At 43.6% G+C, this 27,908-nt stretch overlaps 1 protein-coding gene across 1 annotated transcript in view; it reads left to right on the top strand.

Moving 5' to 3' along the window:
- Window positions 1-5,889: 5,889 nt before the first annotated feature.
- The window catches only part of PLEKHF2 (pleckstrin homology and FYVE domain containing 2), a 35,731-nt gene continuing 13,712 nt past the window's right edge, over window positions 5,890-27,908 (top strand). Inside the window, exon 1 of the mRNA XM_065398736.1 lies at window positions 5,890-5,968. The gene's annotated coding sequence lies outside the window, so the exon portion shown is untranslated. The remainder of the gene's footprint in view (window positions 5,969-27,908) is intronic.

The raw sequence follows: 27,908 nt of genomic DNA, 5'->3' as shown, positions 1-27,908 counted from the left end.
GAGAAAAACACCAATAGGATCTCTATCAAGCGTTCTTAAAACTACAATACGCACCTGGGGTAGTGAAGAAACAGATTGACAGAGCCAGAAGGGTACCCAGAAGTCGGGTGACCAGATGTCCCGATTTTATAGGGACAGTCCCGATTTTGGGGGCTTTTTCTTATATAGGCACCTATTACCCCCCACCATCTGTCCCGATTTTTCACACTTGCTCTCTGGTCACCCTACCCAGAAGTCACCTACTACAGGACAGGCCCAATGAAGAAAGTAACAGAACACCACTAGCCATCACCTACAGCCCCCAACTAAAACCTCTCCAGCGCATCATCAAGGATCTACAACCTATCCTGAAGGACAATCCCTTACTCTCACAGACTTTGGGAGACAGGCCAGTCCTCACTTACAGACAGCCCCCTAACCTGAAGCAACTCACCAGCAACTACACACCACACAACGGAAACACTAACCCAGGACCCAATCCCTGCAACAAACCCCGTTGTCAACTCTCTCCGCATATCTATTCAAGGGACACCATCATAGGACCTAACCACATCAGCCACACCATCAAGGGCACATTCACCTGCACATCTACCAATGTGATATATGCCATCATTTGCCAGCAATGCCCCTTTGCCATGTACATTGGCCAAACCGGACTGTCTCTATGCAAAAGAATAAATGGACACAAATCAGACACCAAGGATTGTAACATTCAAAAACCAGTAGGAGAGCACTTCAATCTCCCTGGACACTCAATAACAGACTTAAAAGTCGCCATTCTTCAACAAAAAAAACATCAAAAACAGACTTCAACGAGAAACTGCAGAACTGGAATTAATTTGCAAACTTGACACCATCAAATTAGGCCTGAATAAAGACTGGGGCCAGGTCTACACTACCGCGGTAGTTTGACGGCTGGCAATCGAAGTTCCGGGTTCGATTTATCGCGTCTGGTCTGGACGCGATAAATCGATCCCGGAAGCGCTCGCCGTCGACTGCGGTACTCCAGCTCGGCGAGAGGAGTACCGCGGAGTCGACGGGGAGCCTGCCTGCCGCGTGTGGACCGCGTCTGAACCACGGTAAGTTCGAACTAAGGTATGTCGACTTCAGCTACGTTATTCACGTAGCTGAAGTTGCGTACCTTAGTTCGAATTTGGGGGTTAGTGTAGACCAGGCCTGGGAGTGACTGGATCACTGCAAAAAATAATTTTCCCTCTGTTGATACTAACACCTTCTTGTCAACTGCTGGGAATGGGCCACATTCACGTTGATTGAATTGGCCTCGTTAGCACTACAAAAAGTAATTTTCCCTCTATTGATATTCACCCCTTCTTGTCAACTGTTGGGAATGGGCCACATTCACGTTGATTGAATTGGCCTCGTTAGCACTACAAAAAGTAATTTTCCCTCTATTGATATTCACCCCTTCTTGTCAACTGTTGGGAATGGGCCACATCCACCCTAATTGAATTGGTCTCGTTAGCACTGACCCCCCCACTTAGTAAGGCAATTCCCATCTTTTCATATGCTGTATATTTATACCTGCTTACTGTATTTTCCACTCCATGCATCTGATGAAGTGGGTTATAGCCTATGAAAGCTTATGCCCAAATAAATTTTTTAGTCTCTAAGGTGCCACAAGGATTCCTCGTTGTTTTTACACCACACAATGATTTTCAGGACCAGTGTGTCACCAGTTTGCATATGATACCTTACACGACACCTTTTAGATACAGATTATGACAACAGTGAGTTGGAGTACATTGAGTATGTCAGGCCTGACAAGTGATGCTGACACAGAATAGTAAACCACCAATAAGCCTCTGTGTCACAGACGGACAAGCTGCAATTTCTGCAGCAAGGAAGTTGATAGCAATGCTGTATGACCAGAGCAAGAAAGAAAAGGAGACCCAGAGACCTGAATTGCTTGTGTTGCCATATGGCCACCAAAAAGGACTACTCACTGGCCAAACCCCCACCATGTGAGGGCAGTTTTGAAGATCATATCAAAAGAGCATCTTGGCAAACAAAGATTTGGAAGTCTTCGCATACAGGCAAGCCAGATATTGGATCACCATTGCAACATGGATGGAAAAAAGTGGATGTCTGCTATTCACCCACTAATAGACGTACAATGCGGTAGAAATCTGGAACCAGATACTCACCCGATGTGAACTGACCCAGCTCCATTGAAGTGGGGGAGGAGCTGTTGGGGCTCCAGCGTTCTCCTCACCCACGATGACTGAAAGCGTGGGGTCCCCGCTGCCGCTGGCAGCAGCTTGGAGCTGTGGAGTCTACCCCTGGCAGTTGGGAGCTGCGGGGTGCCCCCAAGTATGGCAGAGGCTTGGAGCTGTGGGGGTCCCTCCGCTACTCACAGTGGTGGCTTGGGTGGGCAGGGGCTCCCTGCCACCTGTGATGCTGGCTGGGGGGACTGCGAGGGGGGCCCCGCTTTCCACAGTGGCTGGGAGTTGCACGTGGGACTCACTGGCTGACAGCAGGTCCAGCCCTGCCACCCCGGGGCTGAAGCAAAAATGTCACGGAGGTCTCTGGAAGTCACTTTGTGACAAAATCTTAGTCTTAGCAATAGGTGCACACTCCCTGTGCAGCCTCCCAAATTCTGCCCTTCCACCCCAACCCCAACCCCATGCAGCATAACAGACCAGGTTTCACTGTGGCCACTTGGGTCAAGGTAGGATTTGTTCCTTTTTTTAAAAAAATGCAGTCACCTTTAAAACCGGGGCTCTGGGGGACAAATACCAAAAACTTCCCTTTGGACACTCCACCCGTTAGTTTCTTAATTTGGATTTTTCATAGATTAAGGATTTGGGGCCATTTCTTTTCTGCCAAAAAGCCAGTAATTTCACAGCCCAATAATTAGGTGAATATGAAAATTGGAGAACCCAAACCCTACTGTCTTCATATAAGTGAAACCTTCTTAATGAACCAAAAATGTTGTTGCTGTTTTTCTGAGTTTCTCTCACAGCACAAACTTGTACATTTTGATGTTGTGTCATTAGGCTGTGATACAATGTGGTCAAATCTGCATATAACATAATTATATTGCAGGAAAAATATTACCATCTCCCGAAGTGTTTCATAGGCTGCAAAAAGCAATTTCAGGGTCCGTGAACATCCTCTACTGCTTGCGCAATTTACCCTATAAAAATGGTGAGGTGCTAGAAATCTTAGAATAGGTGGTAACCCTACAACCAAGGGATTAGCACAAATGGGTTGCCTAAAACAGTGGTTTTCAAACTGCGGGTCGCAATCCAGTACTGGGTCGCAGAATGTAAGGCACTGGGTCGCGGTGGCTCTGGTAAGCACCGCCGACCGGGCCATTAAAATCCCATCGGCGGTACTGCCCAGCTAAGGCAGGCTAGTCCCTACCTGTTCTGACACCGTGCGCCCCGGAAGCGGCCAGCAGCAGGTCTGGCTCCTAGGCGGGGGGGCTAAGGGGCTCCGCGCGCTGCCCCCGCCCCGAGCACAGGCTCCATACTCCGATCAATGGGTGCTGGGAGGGGGGGCGGTGCCTTTGGGCAAAAGCCGAACAGACCCGCTTGCGCTCCTCCGCCTAGGAGCCGGACATGCTGCTGGCCGCTTCTGGAGCACAGTGCGGTTCACGGTGCCAGGACAGGCAGAAAGCCTGCCTTAGCACCCCTGCTCCACCGCTGACCAGGAGCTGCCCGAGGTAAGCCCGTGCCCCAATCCCCTGCTCCAGCCCTGAGCCCCCCCAAAGCCATAGCCCCTTCCTGCACCCCAAACCCCTCATCCCCGGCCCCACCCCAGAGCTGTGACCCCCTCCCTTACCCCAACCCTCTGCCCCAGCCCTGAGGCCCTCCCAAATCCAACTGAAAGGCTGAAAAGAGTCCCCTCCTGCACCCAACCCCCTACCTTAGCCCAGAGCCCCCTCCCACACTGTGAACCCCTCATTCCTGGCCCCATCTCTCACCTCCACACCCCAACCCTCTGCTCCAGCCCTGAGCCCCTCCCATATCTCAACCCCCTCATCCCCAGCTCCGCTGGGTTGCGGGCATCAACAATTTTCTTCAACTGGGTCGCCAGAAAAAAAGATTGAAAATGTTGTACTGAAAAACTTGGGTGGGCAACTGAAGTAGTCATTTAAAACAGGAGTAAAGGATTCTATTGGGAAAATGAGATCCTTTATGCAGCATTTTAGTATACAGGGTGCAATACAATAGATCAGGTCGGCGAGCGCTTATTCAAAATAAAAAAAATTCAGGACCCCCTTCCACTTTTTACTGTGACAGTAAATTTATCATTGACAACAGTGATCTGCCTATATAATGTGTGTGTGTTTCACGAGGTTGACGGAGAATACTTGATGTGGAAGGATAAGGATGTGCAGGAAGTGAGGGAAGAAGATATTTTTTGCATTAGATTTGCAATAAAATTTGCAATGCTTCATGTCCCACCCACCGCCCAATTGCCTTTCATGATCCTCCCTGGGGGCTGCTCCCCACCATCAGCTGAGAAACACTGCAATATATCACGAGTTCCTAGCTTGGGGACTCTGACTAGCTGTAAGGGTGATGCAATTACTCTCTGCCTTTCCCATATTGCAAAATGGGAGGAGGGTGCCAGATAGATCCTGGCTAGATGAGAGCAGGATCCCAGTATGGAAAAGGCTGAAAAACATTGCAGTAGATGAAGTGTGCTGAATAGTTAATAAATCTCTGCCTCAAGAGTCTTACAACCTCAGGGCTCAGCTTGTACAACTCATAGAATTGCGTGAGTGCTTCACAGAACAATTATTTCAGAAAAGGTGGCTGGATCATCATCATTTTTACTGAAGAGGGGAGGGAGGCTGGCATAATTTAGTATTAGTCTGTTGCAACTGTATGCACTGAAATGCAAAGAGTCGGAGTCTAGATCTAGAGTAGGCAAAAGAGACAAAAAGAGCAGTCAGAAGAGAATCACATGGAGATCAAAGAAAGCAGGAGGAGATGACGACAGGGCTAAGAGTCTCATTAGATTTAATGAGGAAAGAAGCCTGCATAGAAGTGAAGTAAGGGTAAGATGTGGTCAGAGGAGCAGAAGATGCAGATCAGGTTTAATTGTGTCTTGTTTATCAAAATAATCCACTTCTTTCCGAAGTTTAGAACTGACGGAAGTTGTTCACACTGTTTTTATTTGCTCCACACTAAAATCGGGTTGGGATTCAACTCAAACATGATATTTTCCCAGAAGTATACAGAGTCATCTCATGAGCTGTGGGAACAATCCGAAACACTGTAAATAGTTCGTTGACTCACCCGCATCAAGAGGAACCCTCCCTAAAGGAAGACTTTGAAAACACTCAATTTAATAATCCACAATAAGGAAGGATTTGCATCAACCAATGAGGAGACTTGGGGTAAGGTCTGCACTGGGGGAGTCTTTACAAGTGAGGGAGCTGGGGAAGGGCAGCTCTGTACAGGGGATTCTCTCCAATGAGTGTAGGGGGGACTCCCCGGAGAGTGAAGGGGTGGGGGCAGGCAAATTTGGGGATGGGGGGACAGGCAGGTCTGTGGGGCGGGTGGAGAGTCTCCAGAGAGTGAAGGGGCAGGGCTCTAGGGAGGACTCTCCAGTGGGGGGGGGGGGGCAGGCAGGTCTGTGAGGAGGGTGGAGACTCTCCAGTGAGTGTGGGAAGAGGGGGTTGACTCTTTCGCCCATTCCCCACAGCTCAGAGCCCGGTGGGAAGCTCCTGAGCTTCTTCGTCCCCACACCCAGCCAAGCGCTGCGAAGCCCTTCCCCTCCTCTCCCAAGATGGCGATGGCGGCGGCCCCTCCCCCTAGATCCCAAGGGCTGGGGCGGGGCCCCTGGAGCCCGTCCTCCCGCAGCTGCGGCCAGGGACGGTTATGTGTGAGCGCGGCTGGGCGAGTGTGGGACGCGGCTGGCAGTTAGCAGGAGCGAGCGCAGCTGGGGCCCGAGCGGAGAGAGCTGCGCGCGCCGGGCCGGCTCCCCCTGGGTAAGTAGCGCGGTCCTCGAGGCACCGGCAGGCTCGGCTGTGGCAGGAGCCAGGCGGGCGGCGACGGGCAAACTTTCCTTGCGGGCTCTCGCCGCTGCTCCGCGGCCATGTTGGGAGCCCGTGTCGCCGGGCTGGCGCGGGAGCTGCCCCTGTGGGGGTGGGGAGGGCGCGACCCCGTCCTCGGGTGCGGGATCTCGACCCCGTCCTCGGGTGCGGGATCTCGACCGACAAGCTTCGTCCGCGGGAGTTTGCTCCTGGGGGAGGTCGGTGGGGACGCGTTTCCCTCGCATCTCCGCAGGGCAAGGTGCCGGCGCTGGCCCCAGCCCCGTGCGGGGCGGCAATGGGGGGGCTCGGGCGCGACAGCGCTGGGAGTTGTAGGTGCTCCGTGCCCATCCCGGGCCGGTGGTTACTCACCCCTAGCCCCGCTGCAGGCAGTGCCAGCGGGCGGGACTCCAGTCCTGCCTCCCCGTAGGGGGCGTACCGAGTGCCTGGAGCCCCCTGCTGCCCTGGCCGCCTGGCCCGGGGGTTCCGCGCAGCGGGGATGTGAGTGTTGGGCTGCAGGAGGGGGGAGACTCCCTGTAACTTGACAGTATCGGTTATGGGAGTGAATTGTGACTGGAGGGGAGCGAGCGAGCTCCCCTGTATTTATTGTCACTTCGAAAGGACCCTGTGGTTGTGGCAGCCGCAGGTAAACCTCTCACTCGCTTAAATGGGAACAGGGTTGGGCCCATAGTCTTTAGTTGTCTGGATTTGTTGTTTCACTTCACTTATAAATCACCCTATATTCAAACTAAACCCCCCAAATCCTGGGTAGCTGTGTGGAAATAAATATTTGGGTTTAGGGATTTATTTGGGGTTTGTGCACAGTATTTTGCAGGACAGATTTTTTTCTTGAAAGAAATGATTACATTTGTGTAAACTTGGTTGGGTTTTTTGGGGGGTTGTGACAATCATGCAGGGATTGTGTCTCTTTTAAACTACCCTGCTAACTCTTTAAAAAGAGAGAGTGCTTAAGTATATAGTGTGTAAAAATTCATGATGCATGTTGCAACTTATCCCTTGAAGCAACTATATGTTCTATAGCTCAGTAAATGCCAGTTGCCAGAAGAGGGATTTCTTTGGAGCTGCATATATATCTATTGATGTACATTGCCTATACAGACCAGCCTGGTGTGTGTGGACAGACCCCTGTGCAAATGTGGAATACCCTTGAATTCAGTGGGTCTCCATGTGAGTGTGGGGATCTGCCTGTGTGTTATGTTGCAACATCTGGGCCTAAGCACTATATAAATACAAGGATTTCTAGACAAATGCAATAGTATATAGGATTTACACCAGCATTCAGTTCCTGGCCACATTGTATATATGAAGTTTTTAAAAAGAACAGATAGATGTTGGCTGGTCAAATCAGTATGACGTTTCCGTTAAATACAATCCTTAATTGGTACGCCATTTATTGTTACTCTCATCTCCTGTGGGTTTCCATGAAGACATTTGAATAAACATAGCAAATGGAAGATAAGTAATCAAATATTTATTACTACTTAATTTCAGGGCTACCGGGGGGGGGAATAAGTGGGGCAATTTGCCCCAGGCCCCGCAAGGGCCACCGCGAGAATATAGTATTCTATAGTATTGCAACTTTTTTTTATGGAAGGGGCCCCCAAAATTGCTTTGCCCCAGGCCCCCTGAATCATCTGGGCGGCCCTGCTTAATTTGAGGGCTTTGCATAAATGTGATCTGTTTAAAGTTGTTTTCAGTGTTGTTGTAGCCATGTTGGTCCCATAGATTTTAGAGACAGGGTGGATGAGGTAATATCTCTTATTGGACCAACTTCTGTTGATGAAAGAGACAAGCTTTCGAGCTACACAGCTCTTCTTCAGGTCTGGGAAACATCTTAGGGCTTGTCTTCACAGACACTGCTACAGCAGTGCAGCTGTAGCACATTAGTGAAGATGCTCTTACGCCGACGGGAGAACTTCTACCATTTGTGTAGTTTCATCCACCTCCCTGAGAGGCGGTAGCTATGTTGGCGGGAGAAACTCTCCCAACAACATAGTGGTGTCTAGATAGGGGGTTAGGCCATTTTAACTATGTCGCTCAGTGGTGTGGATATAGGTCGGTAGGTCTGTTGTGTAGCCCTGGCCTTAAAGTGTGTGTTGACTACTATGCTAAACTAAGTTCCACCTTGTATTTAGTTGTATTTTCCCAGACCTGAAAAAAGAGCTCTGTGTAGGTTGAAAACATGTCCCTTTCATCAACAGAAGTTGGTTGTATAAAAGACATTTTCACCCACCTTGTCTTTTTAGTTCATCCAGGGCAGCTACTTACCTCTAATCAAATCTATGAATAAATGGTTAAATTTAAAGAGGTTTGAAACAGTTCGATATGATTACTAAATTTTTTTTGTAAAACTGCCTGAATCTTCCGTTTGTCAACATGACTAAGTTTGATAGCATTTCTGTAATTTGTTTATTGAAGCGTATATTTGATCTGTTGAAACAGTCTAATTTTAAATGTGATGCGTTATTCCAGGGGTTCTCAAACTGGGGGTTGGGGCCCCTCAAGGGGTCACAAGGCTATTACATGGGGGGTCGCGAGCTGTCAGCCTCCACCGCAAACCCTGCTTTGCCTCCAACATTTATAATGGTGTTAAATATATAAAAACATGTTTTTAATTTATAAGGGGGGGTCGCACTCAGAGGCTTCCTGTGTGAAAGCGGTCTCCAGTAAAAAAGTTTGAGAACCACTGTGTTATTCTGAAAGCAATTCAAGAAAAAAGACTTAATCATTATACATTTAAAATAAGGCAAAAGAAAGACTATTACTTTCAGTTGCTTTTTTCTCTCTTGGTTTTGTGAATACTTAATGATATTTTTCTATGTTCGGGAACAATGAATTGCACTCCTAGTAAGTACTACTTGGCTACTTTTTTTAGTCTAAAATGTCCCACTTTATTTAGAAATATGGCTGCTGCCCAGCTACTGATTTTAATCCTTGACTTCAGAAGTATTTTTAGTAAGCAAAGCTACTGCACATACCTGGAACTATGGATTAAGGATTCCTTTAATACATTGACTAAATTGACCATAATGGTCTAGAAGCATCATAAGACTTCATATTCATTAAATTTGTTGGGTTACTCTAGAGACTGATGTCGAATACTGCCAAATAAGTTATTTGAGTTTGTAATGCATCTAACATTTTACATTAAAACAAGATGAATTAACACAATTAGGGAAGTGAGACTAAAATTAAACTGATAAACAAATTTTTGACTACTTCCTCCCTTTTCCCAAATAAGAAACTCAAATACTTGCTCAACTTCAAGATTTGTGCAGTTTAATTGGGTATTGGTAGTGATGGACTTCAGAGATGAGAGGGGGAAAAATGATAACAGAAAATGTGGAAATGGCAGAAGTGCTAAATTACTTTTTTGTTTCAGTTTTCACCAGAAAGGTTAGTAGTGAATCTAACATAGTGAATGCCAATGAAAATGTGGTAGGATCAGTGGCTAATATAGGGAAAGAACAAGTTAAAAATTACAAAGGCTATGTCTACACCAGAGACCTTACAGTGGCACTGCTGTACCAATGCAAGGTAAGATCTCCTGTGTATGTAGTTCTCCTGTTGGCATAATTTAACCACCCCCGACGAGCGGCAGCAGCTATAGCAGCGGGAGAGCGTCTCCCACTGACATGGTGCTATCTACGCCAGCACATCTGTCAATGTAACTTATGTCGCTCAGGGTGTGAAAAAAGCTTTACTGACAAAAGTGCTAGTGTAGACATAGCCTTAGACAAGTTAGATGTCTTAAAGTCACCAAGGCCTGATGAAATACATCCTAGAATAGTCAAGGAGCTGACTGAGAAGATATCTGAGCCATTAATGATTATCTTTGAAAAGTCATGGAAGACCAGAATGGTTCCAGAGGATTGGAAAGGGGCAAATATTGTGCAATCAATTTGCGAACATCTAGAAGATAACGTAATAAGTAACAGTCAGTATGGATTTGTCAAGAACAAATCATGTCAAACCAACACAATAGCTTTCTTTGACAGGCTTAACAAGCGTTTTGGATGGGGGGCAGCAGTTGATGTGGTATATCTTGACTTTAAGGCTTTTGATAGTGTCTTGCATGATCTTTTCATAAACAAACTAGGGAAATGCAACCTAGGTGGAGCTACTAAAATGTAGGTGCATAACTGGTTGGAAAACCATTCCCAGAGAGTAGTTATCAGTGGGTTCACAGTCAAGCTGGAAGGGCATATCCAGTGGGGTCCTGCAGGGATCAGTTTTGGGTCTGGTTCTGTTCAATATCTTCATCTATGATTTATAATGGCATAGAGTGTACACTTAACGTTTGTGGACGATACTGAGCTGAAAGGGGTTGCAAGTGCTTTGGAGGCTAGGATTAAATTTCAAAATGTTTTGGACAAACTGGAGAAATGGTTTGAAGTAAATAGGATGAAATTCAATAAGGACAAATGCAAAACACTCCACTTAGGATAGGGTGACCAGATGTCCCTATTTTATAGGGACAGTCCCGATATTTGGGGCTTTTTCTTCTATAGGCGCCTATTACCCCCCCACCCCCTGTCCCGATTTTTCACACTTGCTGTCTGGTCACCCTAACTTAGGAAGGAACAAACGTGCACACACAAAATGGGAAATGACTGCCTAGGATCTGGGGTTCACAAGCTAAATGAGTCAACAGTGTAACACTTTTGCAAAAAAAGCAAACATCATTCTGGGATGTAATAGCAGGAGTGTTGTAAGCAAGACTGGAGAAGTAATTCTTCCGCTCTAGTCCACACTGATTAGGCCTCATCTGGAGTATTGTGTCCAGTTCTGGGTGTCACATTTCAGGAAAGATGTGGACAAATTGGAGAAAGTCCAGAGGAGAGCAACAAAAATGATTAAAGGTCTAGAAAACATGATGTGAGGGATGATTGAAAAAAACTAGGTTTGTTTAGTCTGGAGAAGAGAATACTGAGAGGGGACATAACAGTTTTCAAGTATATAAAAGCTTGTTACAAGGAGGACAGAGAAAAATTGTTCTTCTTAACCTCCGAGGCTAGGACAAGAAGCAATGGTCTTAAATTGTAGCAAAGGCAGTTTAGGTTGCACATTAGGAAAAACTTCCTGTCAGGGTAGTTAAATAATGGGATAAATTGCCTAGGGAGGTTGTAGAATCTCCATCATTGGAGAATTTTAAGAGCAGGTTGGACAAACACCTGTCAGGAATGGTCTAGATAGTACTCAATCCTGCCGTGAGTGCAGGGGACTGGAGTCGACTAGATGATCTCTCGGGTTCCCTTTCAGTCCTATGATTCTGTGAGAGGTGTGTTTCTTTGAACATTATTTTTCATGGGTCTCATTAGTATGTGGTGTTGCTACAGATGATCTATAGTGCTTGGGCACAACAATATGAGAAAGTAGCATCTTTAGCTCTGAATTTAAACTATAATTTTAATTATTTTTAGAGTTAACTTTTAATTGAAGAGTGGTTAAGGAGTTGAGTGCAAAATGAGAATCTTATTTCCGTTATGACCGCCCACTTCAATGGCTTCCTGTACTCTGGGTCGACTAATTAAAAACTGTATATTTCCAGGGGTTTGTTTTGAGTATTAGTTACTGGCTCTAAATGGCATTTATACTGAATCCGGCAGTCCACGGTGTGCTGAATATGAATCACTAATTGCATCAACCCCACATTCTTTTTTTTTACATGGAAAATGTATCACATGGCTCTTAGAGGGGTGTGATGGGACTTATCCCTTACTTGCAGGTGATGGAGGCTAAAACACCAGTTAGTTATGCTCTTCACATTGGGGTGGCTGATTATTGCCTCCTGGTGGAACTAGGCCTTATAAGTAGACTTAGAGTATGTCTACAAAGCAAAGATAAACCTGCGGCTGGTCTGTGCCAGTCGACTCGAGCTCAAGAGGCTTGGGTTGCGGGGCTGTATCATTGCTGTATAGACTTCTGGGCTTGAACTGGAGTTGTAGCTTGAGTCGACGTACCTTAGGTCAAGTTACCGTGGGGTCTACACCCTGTCGACTTACCTTACTCTTCTCGTCGGGGGTAGAGTACAGGGGTCGACTGGAGAACGATTTGCAGTCAATTTGGCGGGTCTTTACTAGACCTGCAATCCACCGGCGGTTGATTTAGATCTCAGAGTGTCGATCCCGGACATAGTGTAGACCTGCCCTGAGTGACCACTGCCACAAAGGGTTTAAGAGGTTAGTGTTGCAAACAAAGCTAGGTAGATGGAGCCACTTAAATTCTAAATCAAAACTGAGCTGTAGAGGCTTGGCATGAGGAGGAAATTGGATTAGTTTCCTCCCTTGTGTCATTCAGAATTGAGAAGGTAAAATTTTTTTTTTTTCTAATATGCATTGATGGCAGGAGTGTTGTTCATTCTGTAAAGAGGACTGAATTCCATTTTTAATTATGAGTTGTGGGCTGGGATATAAACTTAGGGTTACATACGTCCTTGATTAACAGTCAATCTCTCACTAAGGCAGTGGTCCCCAAACTATGGGGCGTGCCTCCTGAGGAGGGTGCAGAGAAACGTTCGGGGGGAGGGGTGCAGTGGGGTCCAGGTCAGCCCTCACAAGGACAGGGGAAGGAGTACCACCCAGCCCCGGCTCAGCTCCTGGCCACGGCCCGAGATCTGTATCGGTCCCTGGCTCCCGCTCCAAGCTCTGGCCCCATTCCTGGCCCTGGCAATCGATCGTGGCACCCGGGGTGGGGGTGCAGACTGGGCAAGGGGAGGTGTGACTGAAAAAATTTGGGGACCACTGCACTAATGTCAGTGGGAGTTTGTACAAAGATCCGGGGGAACCAACCTGGCCTTTTATCTAGTAACTAAACTTTTATTTATTACCATTATTCGATATCTTATTGTCACATTCAGCATAGATTCCAAGGCCAGAAGGGACCATTGATCATCTAGTATGAGCTCCTGTGTAACACAGGCATAGAATTTCCCCAAAATAATTCCTAGAGCATCTTTTAAAAAAAAAAAAAAAAAAAAAAAAAAAAAATCCAGCCTTGATTTAAAAATAGCCAGTGATGGAGAATCCACTATGAATCCCAATCAGTTGTTCTAGTGGTTAATTACCCTCACTGTTTAAAACTTAGGCCTTATATCTAGTCTGAATTCCTCTAAGTTCTCTTTCCTTCCTTTGCATTTTTCTCATTGTAGCAACTTTAAAAATCTCACCCATCTGTCTAAGGTGATCAGCAATGAAATAGTTAATGATAAAATGTTGTTAAGCTAAAATATAGCTTTTAACACACACACCAGTGTGATTAGTGTTGGTGAGGTGGCTCAGAGCTTCACTCAACTGAGCCGGAGTTTCAGGTTGTCTGCAGACTTGAGAAGACAATAGTAGCTCTGATACACACTTTCTTTATTGCCATAGTTACCTGGATTCAAGCTAGCTGGTGTGTAGTTTTGGCCGTGTAGCCATATCCTGGTTGTGGTCAACCCTAGAATTCCCTTACATTCAGTAAACTGCTGTTCAATCTAAAATGCTCAGAATGAAGTCCTGCTTTCCCCATTAGAAGAAAAAGAGCAGTATCGTAAATAACTACATTCCATGGCAACATGCTTTTCATCTTTTCATTGACTTCAAAATAATTTTAGTGATTAAGCTTATTTTTTTCAATTACTTCATATGATTTGTAAAAGCAATAGCGATATCCAGTTAGGGCGCTGTTGTCGACTGTATGGACAGGTAAATTAAATAATTTAATTTAATTCTGATTAAATTTTCAGAGTTTATTTTGTTTGAAAAGGGAATAAAGGTTGTTATACAAAACTTACTTTTGAAATGGAACAACCTAAGCTTAAAAAGTTGTCCTTTTTTCCCTAAACAAGTACAAAAATGTATGATGTGTTGTAATATTACTTGTGCTCCAAGTAATTTAGACAAGTAATTGTTTTAATAGTGATGGAGGAGAAAAGGGATATCTGTAGAGAGTGTGGAAGAATATATTTATCACACTGAAGAATGTTGTAATGTTTTTATAAGTCATGATAATAGCTGTACTAACAAGTCAAGTCCTGCAAATTCTTCTTCATATGAGCAGTCCTGTTGAGGTAAATGGAACTGCTTGAATGAATATGAATTGCTTACTTGGGGGCTTGCAGAATTAGGGCTGCAATTTTGCACAGTAATGCTCTTTTTGGTTAATGAGGGTGGATTTGATTTAAATCATGATTTAAATCACTAGTCAGGAAAACTCGATTTAATCGTGGTTTTCTACATAAGTGCATTCTTGTTGGTTGTTATAACCTTAAAACATATTATTCACAACTCAGAGATAGATGTAGGTTTCATTTTTAGAAGGTACACACTCTACATTTTTTAAACAGTGATTTATTTTGAAAACTTTTCAGATTAGTTTTACAGCTATATCAGAAAATGAATGATTGTTTGGTTATTTCATTTACCAACAGTAATTGAAGCAGGTATTTATGAAGTCATTGGGAGGTGAACTATCTCCAATTCAACAGGTTAATCATTAATATTTGGAGGATTTTCTTGCCATGCTGTATTAGGAGGAGAACACCACCAGACAGACATTTAAATTGTTTTATTTAACTAAAACAACGTTAAGTATTCTGGATTTTTTTCTTCAACATCAAATATATAATATTTTAACATAGCAAGCATACGTCCCTCACTTCTCACATTTATCTCCGGACTTCTTCTCCTTGTCCAGCTCTATTCCGCCCCCAACAATCTTCTATTCATTGAACTTTTTGAAACTTTGCACTTTTAGAGAGAGGTAAGGGATTGACTCTGTGTACACAAATTTGCAGAGGGACAATAGAGTTGAGGTCTGTTATTTCTCACCTCTGTTTATTTACTTTATTTTTAAAACATTTTTGCTGTTAACAAGCATGTTACTTCTGGAGAGACAAATCCACAGTTTGAGAACTGCAAAACTAAGCATCTCTGGTATCTTCTAGACTGAGCACCGAGTCCCATTGGGTAGATAGAAAGATAAACCTAAATAATCTATACGGAAGCCTGTGGAACCCCATAAGATTGGGTCCCTAATCCATGAACTATTGGAACTCATTTACAAAACTTTTCTTAAACATTACATGAATATATTGTCTCATATTATAGAATTAGAATTTATAATCCCTATTCCATGATGAGATATCTTAAAGATACATTCTATCTTTAGTAAAACTCTTTAGATTGCTTTTTTCCTCAAAAAGCATTTTATAAAAAAACAGATTTAAATAAAAACGATATTTTTATTTTTATTTATTTTATTTTTATCCACCCTGATGTTAATATTGTTTTGAGTATTTTTCTCCTGCACGGTCTCGATAGTCTTTAATCTCAGTAGTGTTAGAGTAAATAAATAATTTCTCTCTAGCATATTTGTTTTCACTTTACAAACAAAGACACTCATCTGTTGAGTTTTAAAAACCTTTCTTGAAGTGCAATACTTCATTTTATAGAGGTAGTTGCTTGCGTGGATTTAAAAAAAAAAAATCTGTAGGGCTCATTATCTAGCATGTAATTCAGTAGAATGTACCATGACTTCTGCATATTGTATAAAAATGGAATTCAACCTCTAAAATTTGTGGACTTGAAATACTGGGGTTTTCCTTTTTTATATATAGTAATTTTGAGGCAAGACATAGAAAATAGTTTACTGGAATATTAACATATAGCAGAGGTTCTCAAACTGTGGTCCGCGAGCTCCATTCAGGTGGTCCGCGGATAGTTCCCTCTAAGGTGTGCACCTGGGTGGTCGCACACCTAATTAGTGGAGCCGCGCAGGCGTGGCTCCACTAGTTAGGTGCCTGGACCCTGGAGAGGACGCACATGTAAGGTGAGGTGGTGGCCTTGGGGGGATTAGGGGTTAGGTGGGAGGGTGCAGTGGGGTGAGAAGAGGGGGTGGGAGGAATTTGGGATGTGCAGGGCTGTGGCGGCCAGAGAAAGAGACAACTTTCCCCAGCTCCAGGGCTGCAGCTGACAGGGAGAGACAGCTCTCCTTCCCAGCCTCAGCTCTGTGGGGGGGTCTCTCCCTCTCTCCCCTGCTCCTTCCCAGACCCAGGTTGCGGGCTGCTGCGGCGGGGGAGAAAGGGCACATCCATTGTATTAGAAAGGTGAGACTAGTGATATTAAAATATGAGTTGTGTGCTTTTATTTGTAGAACAAAAAAAGTTTATTAAGGTTTTTTATATAGTGCTTTTATCCAATGCGCTTGCCAATAGTTAGTTAACGGTACAAACAACATTTGGAAAGATCATTAAGTGGTCCGCCAAGACCCTCAGCAATTTTCAAGTGGTCCATGGGGGGGAAAAAAAGTTTGAGAACCACTGACATATAGCCTCTTCACTAGTTTGATTGTACCAGTTCAAATAACTTTGAGATCTTAGCAGGGTCTTACAATTAAAGTTAGTCAATACTCTTAAGTCATTGTTTGTCAAAATGTTGCTTCAGAATGTCCTCTAGTGCAGGGGTGGGCAAACTTTTTGGCTGGAGGGCCCCATCGGGTTTCCGAAATTGTATGGCGGGCCGGTTAGGGGAGGCTGTGCCTCCCCAAACAGCCAGGCATGGCCCGGCCCTCACCCCGTATCTGACCCCCCCCCCCTGCTTCTTACCCTCTGCTGGCCCCCCCACCCCATCCACCCCTCCCTGTCCCCAACCACTCCCACCGCCTCATCCAATCCCCCCTCCTTCCTGACTGCCTGCCCGCCGCCTCATCCAATCCCCCTGTTCCCTGCCCTTTGACCGCCCTGACCCCTATCCACACCCCTGCACCCTGACCACCACCCCAAACTCCCCTCCCCTCTATCCAACCCCCCCCCATTCCCTGCCCCCTTACCGCACTGCCCGGAGCACCGGTGGCTGGCGGTGCTATAGCCGCGCCGCCCAGCTGGAGCCAACCAGGTCAGGCTGCGGCTCTGCAGCTGCGCTGCCTGGCAAGAGCTTGCAGCCCCGCTGCTCAGAGCATTGCGTCGGCGGCGCAGTGAACTGAGGTTGCGGGGGAGGGAGCTAGTCTCCCGGGCCAGGAGCTCAGGGGCCGGGCAGGAGGGGCTTGAGGCCGGATGTTGCCCGTGGGCTGTAGTTTGCCCACCTCTGTTCTAGTGACAGGTTTACTAAAAATCAGAGAAATCCCCTTTCCTATAATCGTCGACCAAAAATGAAGTAAATGTAATCAGAGTGCAATCTAAAACTGTAGAAATAGTCTGACAAACAAGTTATTGCTAGCGTCAAGATGTTGAGGGTGCTCGGCAGCATGAATCTCATTGCCATTGGTGATGGAGCATTTTGAGTACATTCTGTGGAAGTGGGAGGTGTAGGCCTCTCCTCAGTTGCATCATCCTTCCTAATACACATGCCTTTCCATTAATGTAGTGAGTTATTTGCATGCGTTAAGTGGATGAGAGAATGAAATGCAGGACTTTTATGCTGTACTCCACATCTTGGAACTTTTCAGAAAGCAACTTCTTAGAACTGAAGAAGACTGCAACGTATTATACAACTAATTGTGTGAAAAAGGAAAGTTAACTTGCCTCTAGCCTTCCCGATTTTGTAATATGGGGAACAAAATTTGACACATTTTTCCTTTGCCCCTCTTCAAGTGTGTCATACGGAGTGAGCAGGACAGACTCAACTGTGTGAGTATGGTTGTATTATGTATTTGATGGTATACAAACACACAAGAAAATAGTCCTGCTCTAAAGACCTTCAAAATAGGACACAGCAAGTGAATGATAAGCGGTAGGATGGAAGATGAGGATGATAGTAAGAAATTAATATGATTAGATGGGCTAGCTGTGTGCATGTCCTGAAGGTTCAAAATTGAGGTGTTGTTTTTTTTTTAATCGCCGACCTAGCTATCATTAGCTGTCAGTGTTGAACTCCCACAGACTGACTTTTATTGTACACCTGTGCTGGAAATCTGTATGCGAAAGTGATTTTAAGACTATTCCTCTTAGACCAGGAGCACTGTCGTGACTATAAGCTGTTTTTTTCAGGAGATAGGTCACAACTACCACTGTATAAGCCCCTTATGTTGGAGGCCGAGGTAAGAGGCATTGACAGCATTGTTGTTAGAGCTACTCTTTCAGTTGTTGTGAATAGTTGTGGCAGCTATTGGTGTGTGTGTGAAGGACTGGAAGTCCTTGCAGTAACTCGATAGGCTGTTTTTGAGCTTCTTGATCAAGATCGAGCAATACAGCGGTTGGATTAAGTCTTCTAAATGTTGCTGAATGTTCTCATGAGTAGGGATTGTGGGGTTTTGTGGTTGCAGCTCTTGGACCTCGGCCAACTCACTAAAGATGTGGTATTTAATGGTCTCTGTTCAGAGGTCCAGAGTGAAAAATCATATGTGGCATGATACCATTGGCAGTCTGTACAGTGAAGTCATGACGGAGCGATCTATTGACCCCTTGCCTACCCTGGAGGAGTTTTCCACCTTGTTCAGTTGAACTGCTGGGAGCCCTGGTGTAGACAGGGCTTTTGTATCTAGACCTTTGTTTTTACCTCTGCTTTCAATAGGCTTAATTTAAATGGGACTGGCCATGGGAACCTGTTTACGTTATGGCTCTTACTGATGAATTAGTGTTAGCTCTGATAGAATTTTTTTTTTGGTACCCATACCTGGAGTAGACACGGCCACAAAGTCATGTCCACACTACAAGGTTAACCTATACAAAGCGAGTAAATGTGATTGCAAACGGAATGCCCTGGTATCACATAACACTGCTTTGAAAGTGTTCTGCAACAATGCTTCAACAATATTCCAACCCCGTTAAGCAGATGATTAGATTAGCCATGTTGGCCATCTAACAATATTGTAGAAATATTGTACTGTGGCTGTTTTTGAAAGTAGAAATATTTTTTTATACTGGTTCAGCTTTCTGTTACTGTTTGCAGGTCGAAAGAGACTGATCCCACCAGGTCAGAAATGGAAGTTAAAATTGTGTTTTTTAGAGCATTCTTGCTACTGCATTTGGGCCCAGTTTTGATCTGTGAGAATGTGTGGAATCGTGGGACCGATATGGTGGTAGTATCCTCTGATTATCATAGAGTTTCGCACCTTGAGTTATGTGAATGGCCAGACACTTTTGTACACTTAAAAAATTGGCATGTGCACTGAATTATGCCCAAATCATTGTGTATTCATTGGTTTAGACATGCCGTCTCAACTTGCACTTCTTAGTGTTCTCACTATGTGAATTGTGGAACTGCCTAAACGGCTAAATAAGTTCTTCTTCAGCAAATTATGACTGTTTACAAGTGAGGGCCCTTCCAGGCTACAACTCTCTCTTTTTGTAACCATTTCACGACTCTTATCTGATCTGGCTACAACAAACATGGTTGAATTTTGACAACACAGCAGCTTCATAACAAAACTATGTTGAACCAAGTCAGGTGAGTCATGAAATGATTACAAAAACACTCTTGAACTTGTTGTGTGGCAGAGCGCTTACTGGTAAGCAACATTCTTTTGTCACAGAGTTGAATTAATCTTCCCTGGCAATCCCGTGTTTCCTACAGCGTGGCACCAAAGAGTGCAAGCCCAGTAAAGAAAATCAGAAGTGTATGTCTGAAAATGTAGGCAATTCATAACACTGAGAGAAAGTAAGGTTCTCTGCATTACATTAACTAATGTAAACAACTATTATTTAAAGTATTCCATTACTATTAAATTATTATGGATTAGACGTCCGTTCAGGTGTCTGGGAAATGTGTTTTCTTGGAGGTAAAGATTAAAGGCAGTCAAGTATTTTATTTTTGACATACAGGAAGCTTAGTTGAAAGTAGGTGTGTATAGTTGAGAAGTGCCAAAATAAATAAGCATCTTCCTTGTATTCTAGATACCTGATTTTTATGTATAAGAGTGTAATGAAAAGGTTTGTTTTAATAAACATTTGTATAACGTGGTACTGTAGAGAGATTAAAGACACTGTTCTTGCTTCAAGCATACAAAGCAGTATTATCTTTTACTTTGTGCATTTGGGACCAACTTCTGTTTTTCAATGACTTTGAGTCACTGAAAGCCTTTAATACATTTAGTCAGTTTCTGACCTGAAGTACATGAGGGAAAATGTAATTTGATAAATCTTTTACTTGAGAGGTTTTATGGTAGGCCTTATATTAATGGGTAACTTAGACGTACAGTAGAACCTCAGAGTTAAGAACACCTTGAAAATGGAGGTTGTTAGTAACTCTGAAATGTTTGTAACTCTGCACAAAACGTGATGGTGGGTTCTTTCAAAAGTTTACAACTGAACATTGACTTAATACAGCTTTGAAACTTTATTATGGAGAAGAAAAATGCTGCTTATAACATCTTAATTTAAATGAAGCAAGCACAGAAATAGTTTCCTTACCCTGTCATATTTTTTTTTAAGTTTTCCCTTTATTTTTTAGTTTACATTTAACACTGTACTGTTCTGTACAGTATTTGCCTTTTTTTGTGTGGCCTCCACTGCCTGATTGTGTACTTCCGGTTCCAAATGAGGTGTGTGGTTGACCGGTCAGTTTGTAACTCTGGTGTTTGTAACTCTGAGATTCTACTGTATTTGTATTGCATTAACATCATAATTAGTTACATAATGTAAACTGATGTGTGTGTGTGTATGTGTATATATATATATATATATATATATATATATATATGTGTGTGTGTGGGGGTATATATATGTATATCAAATCTGATTAATAAATGCTTACAAAATGAGTCTGGCAACATTTGTAAAGATATTGCAACATCTAAATTGATTTTTTTTTATTCTGTAGTTCAGAATGTTATGGCCACTAGTGCAGTGGGTCTCAAACTTTTTTACTGGAGACCCCTTTCACATCGCAAGCCTCTGAGTACGACCCCCCCCTAATAAGTTAAACACACTGTTTAATATATTTAACACCATTATAAATGCTGGAGGCAAGCTGGGTTTGGAGTGGAGGTTGACAGTTGGCAACACCCCCATGTAATGACCTGGCGACCCCCTGAGGGATCCCAACCCCCAGTTTGAGAACCCTTGCACTAGTGCTTCCATGGTTCTGCAAAAAGTTAAACTTATTTTAGGATTTAAAACAAATGTTTTGACTATGGGTTCCCTTTCCTTAGCCATATATTGTAGCAACATTAAGGTTTCTGTTCTGCAAATACCCATTTGGGATGCCATCCAACTTGCAGCAAAAGCAGTGAAATTCTTTCCATTGACTTTAATTTGAGTTGGATCAGATCCATGCATAACAAGGATGGGAGAACTTGCATGTGTTAAGTTGATCACTTGCACAGGAGTTTGCAGCACTGGGTCTTAATTTGCAAACTTTCCCAAAACTGAGTTGAAATTACTGATGCTGTTTCATAAACAAAAAGCCTACACTAGTCGCATGATGTTTGCCAAATATGGCGTTGGAGGGGGTTATGTAAATTATCTTTCTAAATTTCCTGGCTCCAGATGAAGTCACTAACAGTCTCGAAAGATATTATTGTGAACAAAATTGTTCAGATTAAAATTTCTAACTTGTTCTATGAAACTGGAAAACAAGTAAAATAAAGTTGAGTGTAAAAGGCATATCGTGTGTACATATTTGCACCATTTAAAGTGTGCTGGATAGGTGAAAATGTGTATCTGAACACTGACTTTAATTTTCAGGATTCCTCCTTTCTAGACCTTTTTAAAAAAAAAAAAAAAAAAAAAAAAAAATCTACTTGCCAGTGGAGAGTAGGAAACTTTGCTCTTTTTTTTTTTTTTTTTTAATCCAACCTTCTCATCACCTCATTGTTCATAGTTCTGGTTATCCAGCTAATTTTTAACATTCTTCTATAACACCAAGACTGAGTTGTCTGTGTGCTTCTTGAGTCCAGCTCTCCCATCCATAGAGGAGCACTTAGTAATTTAGTGTGTATGTGCAGTTTGAACTTTCAGCAGCTTTGGAAGTTGTTGAATACACCCCCCCCCCCCCCCCCCAGCTGTATCCTTCTCTTAATTTCTTCGTCACATTTTCTGTCTGATGTTGTTATGCTTCCTAGGTAGAGGAAACTATTTTCTTGTACTACCATTTGACTGTCGAGATATCAGTGTTGCCTACCTTATGCATAAATGTTTACTTGTTATATTTTTTTCTTCCTAATGTTGATTGTCATTCTGTCTTTCTTGCAAGTATTTTCACAGTAATAAGTATGTTCTGAAGTTCTTCCCTAGTCAAAGTTATGAAGACTGGGCCACTGGCATATTTTATGTTCATGTATATGCCATTGAACTGTATGTTCTCTTTGGTGTCTTATGAACTTTCCCTCATTATACCTTCTAACTATGTATTAAATAGTTGCTGAGATAGGATGCACACTTTTCTTGATGTTGCAATACTCAATTCATAGTTTGTTTGGCTTGATGCTTTCTGTCCCCATACAGGCTTTTTATTAATTGTAGATCTCGGAAGTCAATAACCTATTCCTGAGGAATGTAAATCTTCTTGTGTTGGATTTTATCAGATGCCTTCTCAAAATCCACCTATACATTTCCCTTTGCATCTCTATCATGTGATTGCATAAGATCCTCAGGGCAAAGATTGCTTCCCTTATGCCTACTACTGGGTGGAAACCAAACTGACTTCTGCTACATTTTGTCTGAAGATGTTGATGTATCCATGTGCTGACAAGCCACACACTAAGTTTTGTTGAAAGTTATCAGGCTTATAGTTCACTGTTTATATATCCTAGCATTATTAATCTTTGGTTGAGTAATTAAGACTGAAGTCTGTTGGAAGTTCTCCTTGTGTATATATCTGAAAAGTTTTAGCAGGTGTGGTTTTTTTTTTTTTTTTTTTTAAATGGAGATATCCCATCTCCTAGAACTGGAAGGGACCTTGAAAGGTCATCAAGTCCCCCCTGCCTTCAGTAGCAGGACCAAGTACTGATTTTGCCCCAGATCCCTAAGTGGCCCCTTCAAGGATTGAACTCACAACCCTGGGTTTAGTAGGCCAATGCTCAAACCACTGAGCTATCCCTCCCCAGGTTAGTTTTTGACTCTTCATTCAGGGACTGTAGCATTTCAAACAGAACACCATTCACTTAAGCTGCTTTTCCTCACTTTATACTCTTCATCACTGTTTCTATCTTCCACATTGTAGTATGTAGTGCTTTTTCTTCTCCTCTTGCAGTGTCTATATCTTCAATTTTTCAGGATTGTCAAAAACTTCCTTCACGTATTCTGTCCATCTGGAATACTGTCGGTTTTGTGGCACACTCTGCCATCCTTAGACTTAATGCAGCTAATTCCTTTTCCTGACTTCTTGATTTCTCTCATGATTCTTTTTGTGGTGTGGTGAATCTTGTGTCTGTATCTAGTTTCACGTTTTTTGATTTCCTCACTTTTCCCCTAATAGATTTCATAAAAAGGAATTTATACTGGATTTTGATGACTTACATAGAATGTTAATACTTTTTCCTGACAACTCTAAAACCCCCTCTTCCCTTCTCAGAGTATGTTAGTGTAACGGGATCCCTGGGGTACAACCTGGAACTGTGGAACCGCTGTGCTTCCTTAACTCTCTAGCCTTGACTGTCTCACACAATGCTATGCCAGAGACAGGCAGCAACACCCCTCCAGGTGCTGTGATCACTCAGCCATCAGAATGTGGAGCCCCACACCCAACTAAATTGCACCAATGCTCCCTGAGCCACTCATGAATCATACAGAGGGAGGCACCCTTCACCTCAGCCTTGCACCCCAGAAATATAACCACTTACTACTTAGGACTCCACTGGACAGTGCAAGCTCATTAATTAGTTTGCCACTCTGACAAAAGGGTAGTGGATGTGCAACAGCCCTTGTTAACCTGAGCTGAGATTCCCCAAGTACTTCAACCAAAGCCACTCTGTTTTAGGTAACATATAAAAAAGCCTTATTAACTACAGAAAGATAGATTTTAAGTGATTACAAGTAGCAGGAAAAGAGATCAAAGTTGGTTACCTAGAAATAAAAATAAAAACGCAGTATAAATTCTACAGACTAAACAATATTTGAATCAAGCAGTCTGTCTCACCCTAATAGATGTTACAGGCAGCTCACAGTTCTCAATACACAGGCTGGTTTCCCTTCCTAGCCTGGGACCAATCTCCCCAGTTCAAAGTCTTTGTCTTCCAGACTGTCTTCCAAGTGTTGAGATGGGGGAGAAGAGAGGCCAAATGATGATGTCACTGTCCCTCTTTTATACTTTTTCCAGCTGCTAAAAAGAGCCTTGCTGTGACGTGCGGTCAGGCAGTCCTCATTGCCTGTCCTCTCTGAGAAGTCTCTGGGATCAACGCCTGTCTGGCCAGCGATTGTTGCTCCTTTGTCCCTACTGAAAGCCAGCTCTGGGTGTCTCCCAACCTGACAATGTATTTCAGTAACACATACAGCAGTACTTCATAATTTCATGTACAATGATAATACATACAATCCAACAGGATATTAAGGTTCAACAGATCAAGACTTTTTAAATGATACCTCACAAGGCATACTTTGTATAAAACATATCACATGACAGTGGTGAATATGGGGGGGTCCAGGGTGCTACTTTGAGGTACAGAGTGTCAGTTATTAGTTATATTTGAGTGAAAACTGTATCTGTCCTCTTAAAATAGATTGTATATAGTACAGGGGAGACATTTTACTGTAAAAGTTGAAATTGGACAATGATGGCTCTCATGATCTACAAGTGGGAGTAAGGGGAAAAATAGTAAAATAATAATCTTAATGGTATGACAGTAGAAAATGAGAGACCACATGCGTGAGGTAATGTCTTTTGGACCAACTTCTGTTGGTGAGATAGAAAATTTCAAGCTCACGCGGAGCTCTTCAGGTCTGGGGAATGTACAGTACTTGGTGTCACAGCTAAGTACAAGGTAGAACAGATTGTTTTGCATAAGTTAACACATTTCAAGAGAGCATCAAAGGTGAAGTGACCCATTAACACCTCTCCAGTCATGGAGGGAGAGGAAGCTGCAGGGGTGGGGTGTTTAGCAGAGATTGTTGTAATAAACCATAAATCCAGTGTGTCTATTCAATCCATGATTTTTAGAAGTGTCTTGCAAAGTTATGGATTTAAGCTCCCGGACTCCACAAACCTTCAATACACCTTCGTAAGTAATCACTTTGTGAAAAGTTCACCCATAGGTGGTGTTTTTTGTCTATCATTTCCTGTGAGTTCATTTTCGAGAGTAGTGATTGTCTTGTTTCACCATATAGTTGTTATGGGGGTATTTAGTGCACTGGATGAAGTACACCACATGTTTAGGACTCATGGATCTTGAAATGTGTGTTGGTGGGATCATTGTAACAGTGGAGATGTCTACAGGTTTTTCATCTGAGAGGGGCTGGTGCTGCTTTGACTTGGTACCCTGGTCTGTGGGGAGCTTGCTTCTGATGACTAACTTGCTGAAGTTTTTGTTGTTTGAAAGCCAGAAGAGGGGGTTGAGGAAAGATTTCTTTCAGGATGTGGTCTGGGAAGGTTATTCCATAATTGTCTGCTCCAGGGGTTCCTGCATCTTGCTCTGAAATGTTTGGTATCTGCCACTGTTAGTCAGAATAATAGACTAGGTCAGTGGTTCTCAAACTTTTTTTTCACAGACCTCTTGAAAATTGCTGAGGGTCTTGGCGGACCACTTAAGGATCTTTCCAAACGTTGTTTGTACCATTAGCTAACTATTGTAAAGCGCTTTGGACAAAAGCGCTATATAAAAAAAACTTAATAATAAACAACATTTTTTTTGTTCTACAAATAAAAGCACACAACTCATGTTAATATCGGTAGTCTTACCTTTCTAATGCAATGGATGTGCCCTCTCTTCCCCCGCTGTGGCAGACCCTGGGCTGGGAAGGAAGGAAGGTGTGTGTGTGTCTGTCTCTCTCTCTCTCTCTCTCTCTCCCTTTCTCCCCCACCGCGGTAGCCCCTGAGCTGGGGCTGGGAAGGAGTGGGGTCGCTCCCCTGCCACAGAGCTGAGACTGGGAAGGAGGGCTCTCTCTCCCCGGCAGCCGCAGCCCTGGAGCTGGGGAAAGTGGCCTCTTTCTCTGGCCACCGCAGCCCTGCATGGTTCATTTATGTGGGTGGCCCTTCATTTACTTGTATGCAGCCCCCCAGGCGTGCACCTTAGAGGGAGCTATCCTCGGACCACCTCAGTGGAGCTTGCGGGCCACGGTTTGAGAACCTCTGGATTAGATGGACCTTTGTGATCCAGAGTGGCAGTTCTTATATTCCTGAATCTGCAGACAGCTTTAAGCTGTAGCTGTGAAAGATGAACTGTTCAATTCATGTAAATAGATGAACTCTGGATTCTTAAATATTAAATATCAGCATTAACTTCTTCACTGCTAATCAGTTTAGCAGAAACATCAAGCTGATGTGCTTATTGATAGCCTTATTGCCTTACTGTATCTGCTAAAACACCTATGTCTACACTATGAATCTTACAGTGGCACAGTTGTATCACTGCAGCAGTGCTGCTGTAAGGGCTCCCATGTAGCCGCTCTTTGCCAACAGGAGAGCTCTCCTGCCGGCATAATTAAACCACCCCAATGAGCAGCGTTAGCTATGTCGTCAGGAGAGTGTCTCCCGCCGACATAGCGCTGTCCGCACTGGGACTTATGTCAGTCAGGGGGGGTGTGGTTTTGTTTTTTTTCACACCCCTGTCAAGATTTGCTCCTTCCAAACATAGTCTTCTCAACCTTTGCCTAAGAAGGGGAGGGAAAGACTAGCTTTGTTTCTTACCCCAGTGTCAGAAGCTTCAACTACATCATGCAAAAAGAAAAAACCCACCTCACCCTCTAGAAGGCTTATCCCCCATCTGTTCCTTAATCATTTGATAAAACCGTTTCCCCCGATAGCTTCTATAGAATGCTTTTGCATTATCAATAAAAAGACCTGCAGCACACTGAAAACTTGAAAAAACATGCCCCTGACCGACCTAAGTTTCACCGACAAAAGTGACTGTGGACAGCATTATGTCAGCAGGGGAGGCTCTCCTGCTGGCATAGCTAATGCCACTCATTGGGGGTGGCATAATTATGCTGGCAGGAGAGTGGTCGATGGGAGAGCTTACAGCGGCACAGCTGTAGCGGTACAGCAGTGCTGCTGTAAAGTCCATAGTGTAGACACATCCTTATAGGTGGCTTTTTACATCAAGATTGAGGCAGTAAGGTCAGTTTGATGGTAGTTCTGAGTCTGCCGTTCCTGAACCTGTTTAGTAGAGAAATAAAGGATTTCAGGCACAACTGCTGTCAAGCTGGTATCTTTCTTAAGCACTAACCTCACTCACTTCTAAAAATTAGTTGTATGCGTGCTTAGTTTGCTTTTAGTTTAGTTTTCCAGTTACTGTTGCATTGCAGCAGCATTTCTTTCTAATATAGCACTCTTAAAGTAAAACAGTAAAATTCCCATTATCTGAACTTCTTGGACAGCATCAAATACATTTGGGTAATTGAGAGTCAGAACAGGAAGTCAGCTGGTTCTTGGTTGGAAAGGGAGGGCCAAGCAGTTGAGTTTTGGATGACAGGGTTTCTGCTGTGTAACAAGATTTTTCTTTATTGTCCCCTTCCCTCTCCGTTTCTAGCGAATTACTTTTGGTACATTGCGCAAGCTTTAAATGACTACAGTGGCAGGCTGCCAAGTTTATGGTAAACTTGGTGTGTTACCTGAAAGCTATTGTTGGAATATTTTCACAGTGGGAGTTTGATAAAATGTTTTGGTGTCGCTCATCTTAAGAGAAGTTCCTCTTTTTTTTGTCTTTTTCTGCTCTCCCCAGTCTGAGTTAGTGGTAGAACATAAGCACGACCATACTGGGTCAGATCAATGGTCCATCTAGCCAATGTTCCCTCTAATTTTTTCCATCCATGTACGGAATAAATTTTATGTGCACCGAAGTAATGTGTGGATGTGCACCACTAGTAGAA

Source organism: Emys orbicularis, chromosome 2, assembly GCF_028017835.1.
Source record: "Emys orbicularis isolate rEmyOrb1 chromosome 2, rEmyOrb1.hap1, whole genome shotgun sequence".
NCBI classification, from domain to species: Eukaryota; Metazoa; Chordata; order Testudines; family Emydidae; genus Emys; species Emys orbicularis.
Note: the sequence above shows the minus strand (reverse complement) of the source record. Positions and strands in the feature narration are given on the sequence as shown.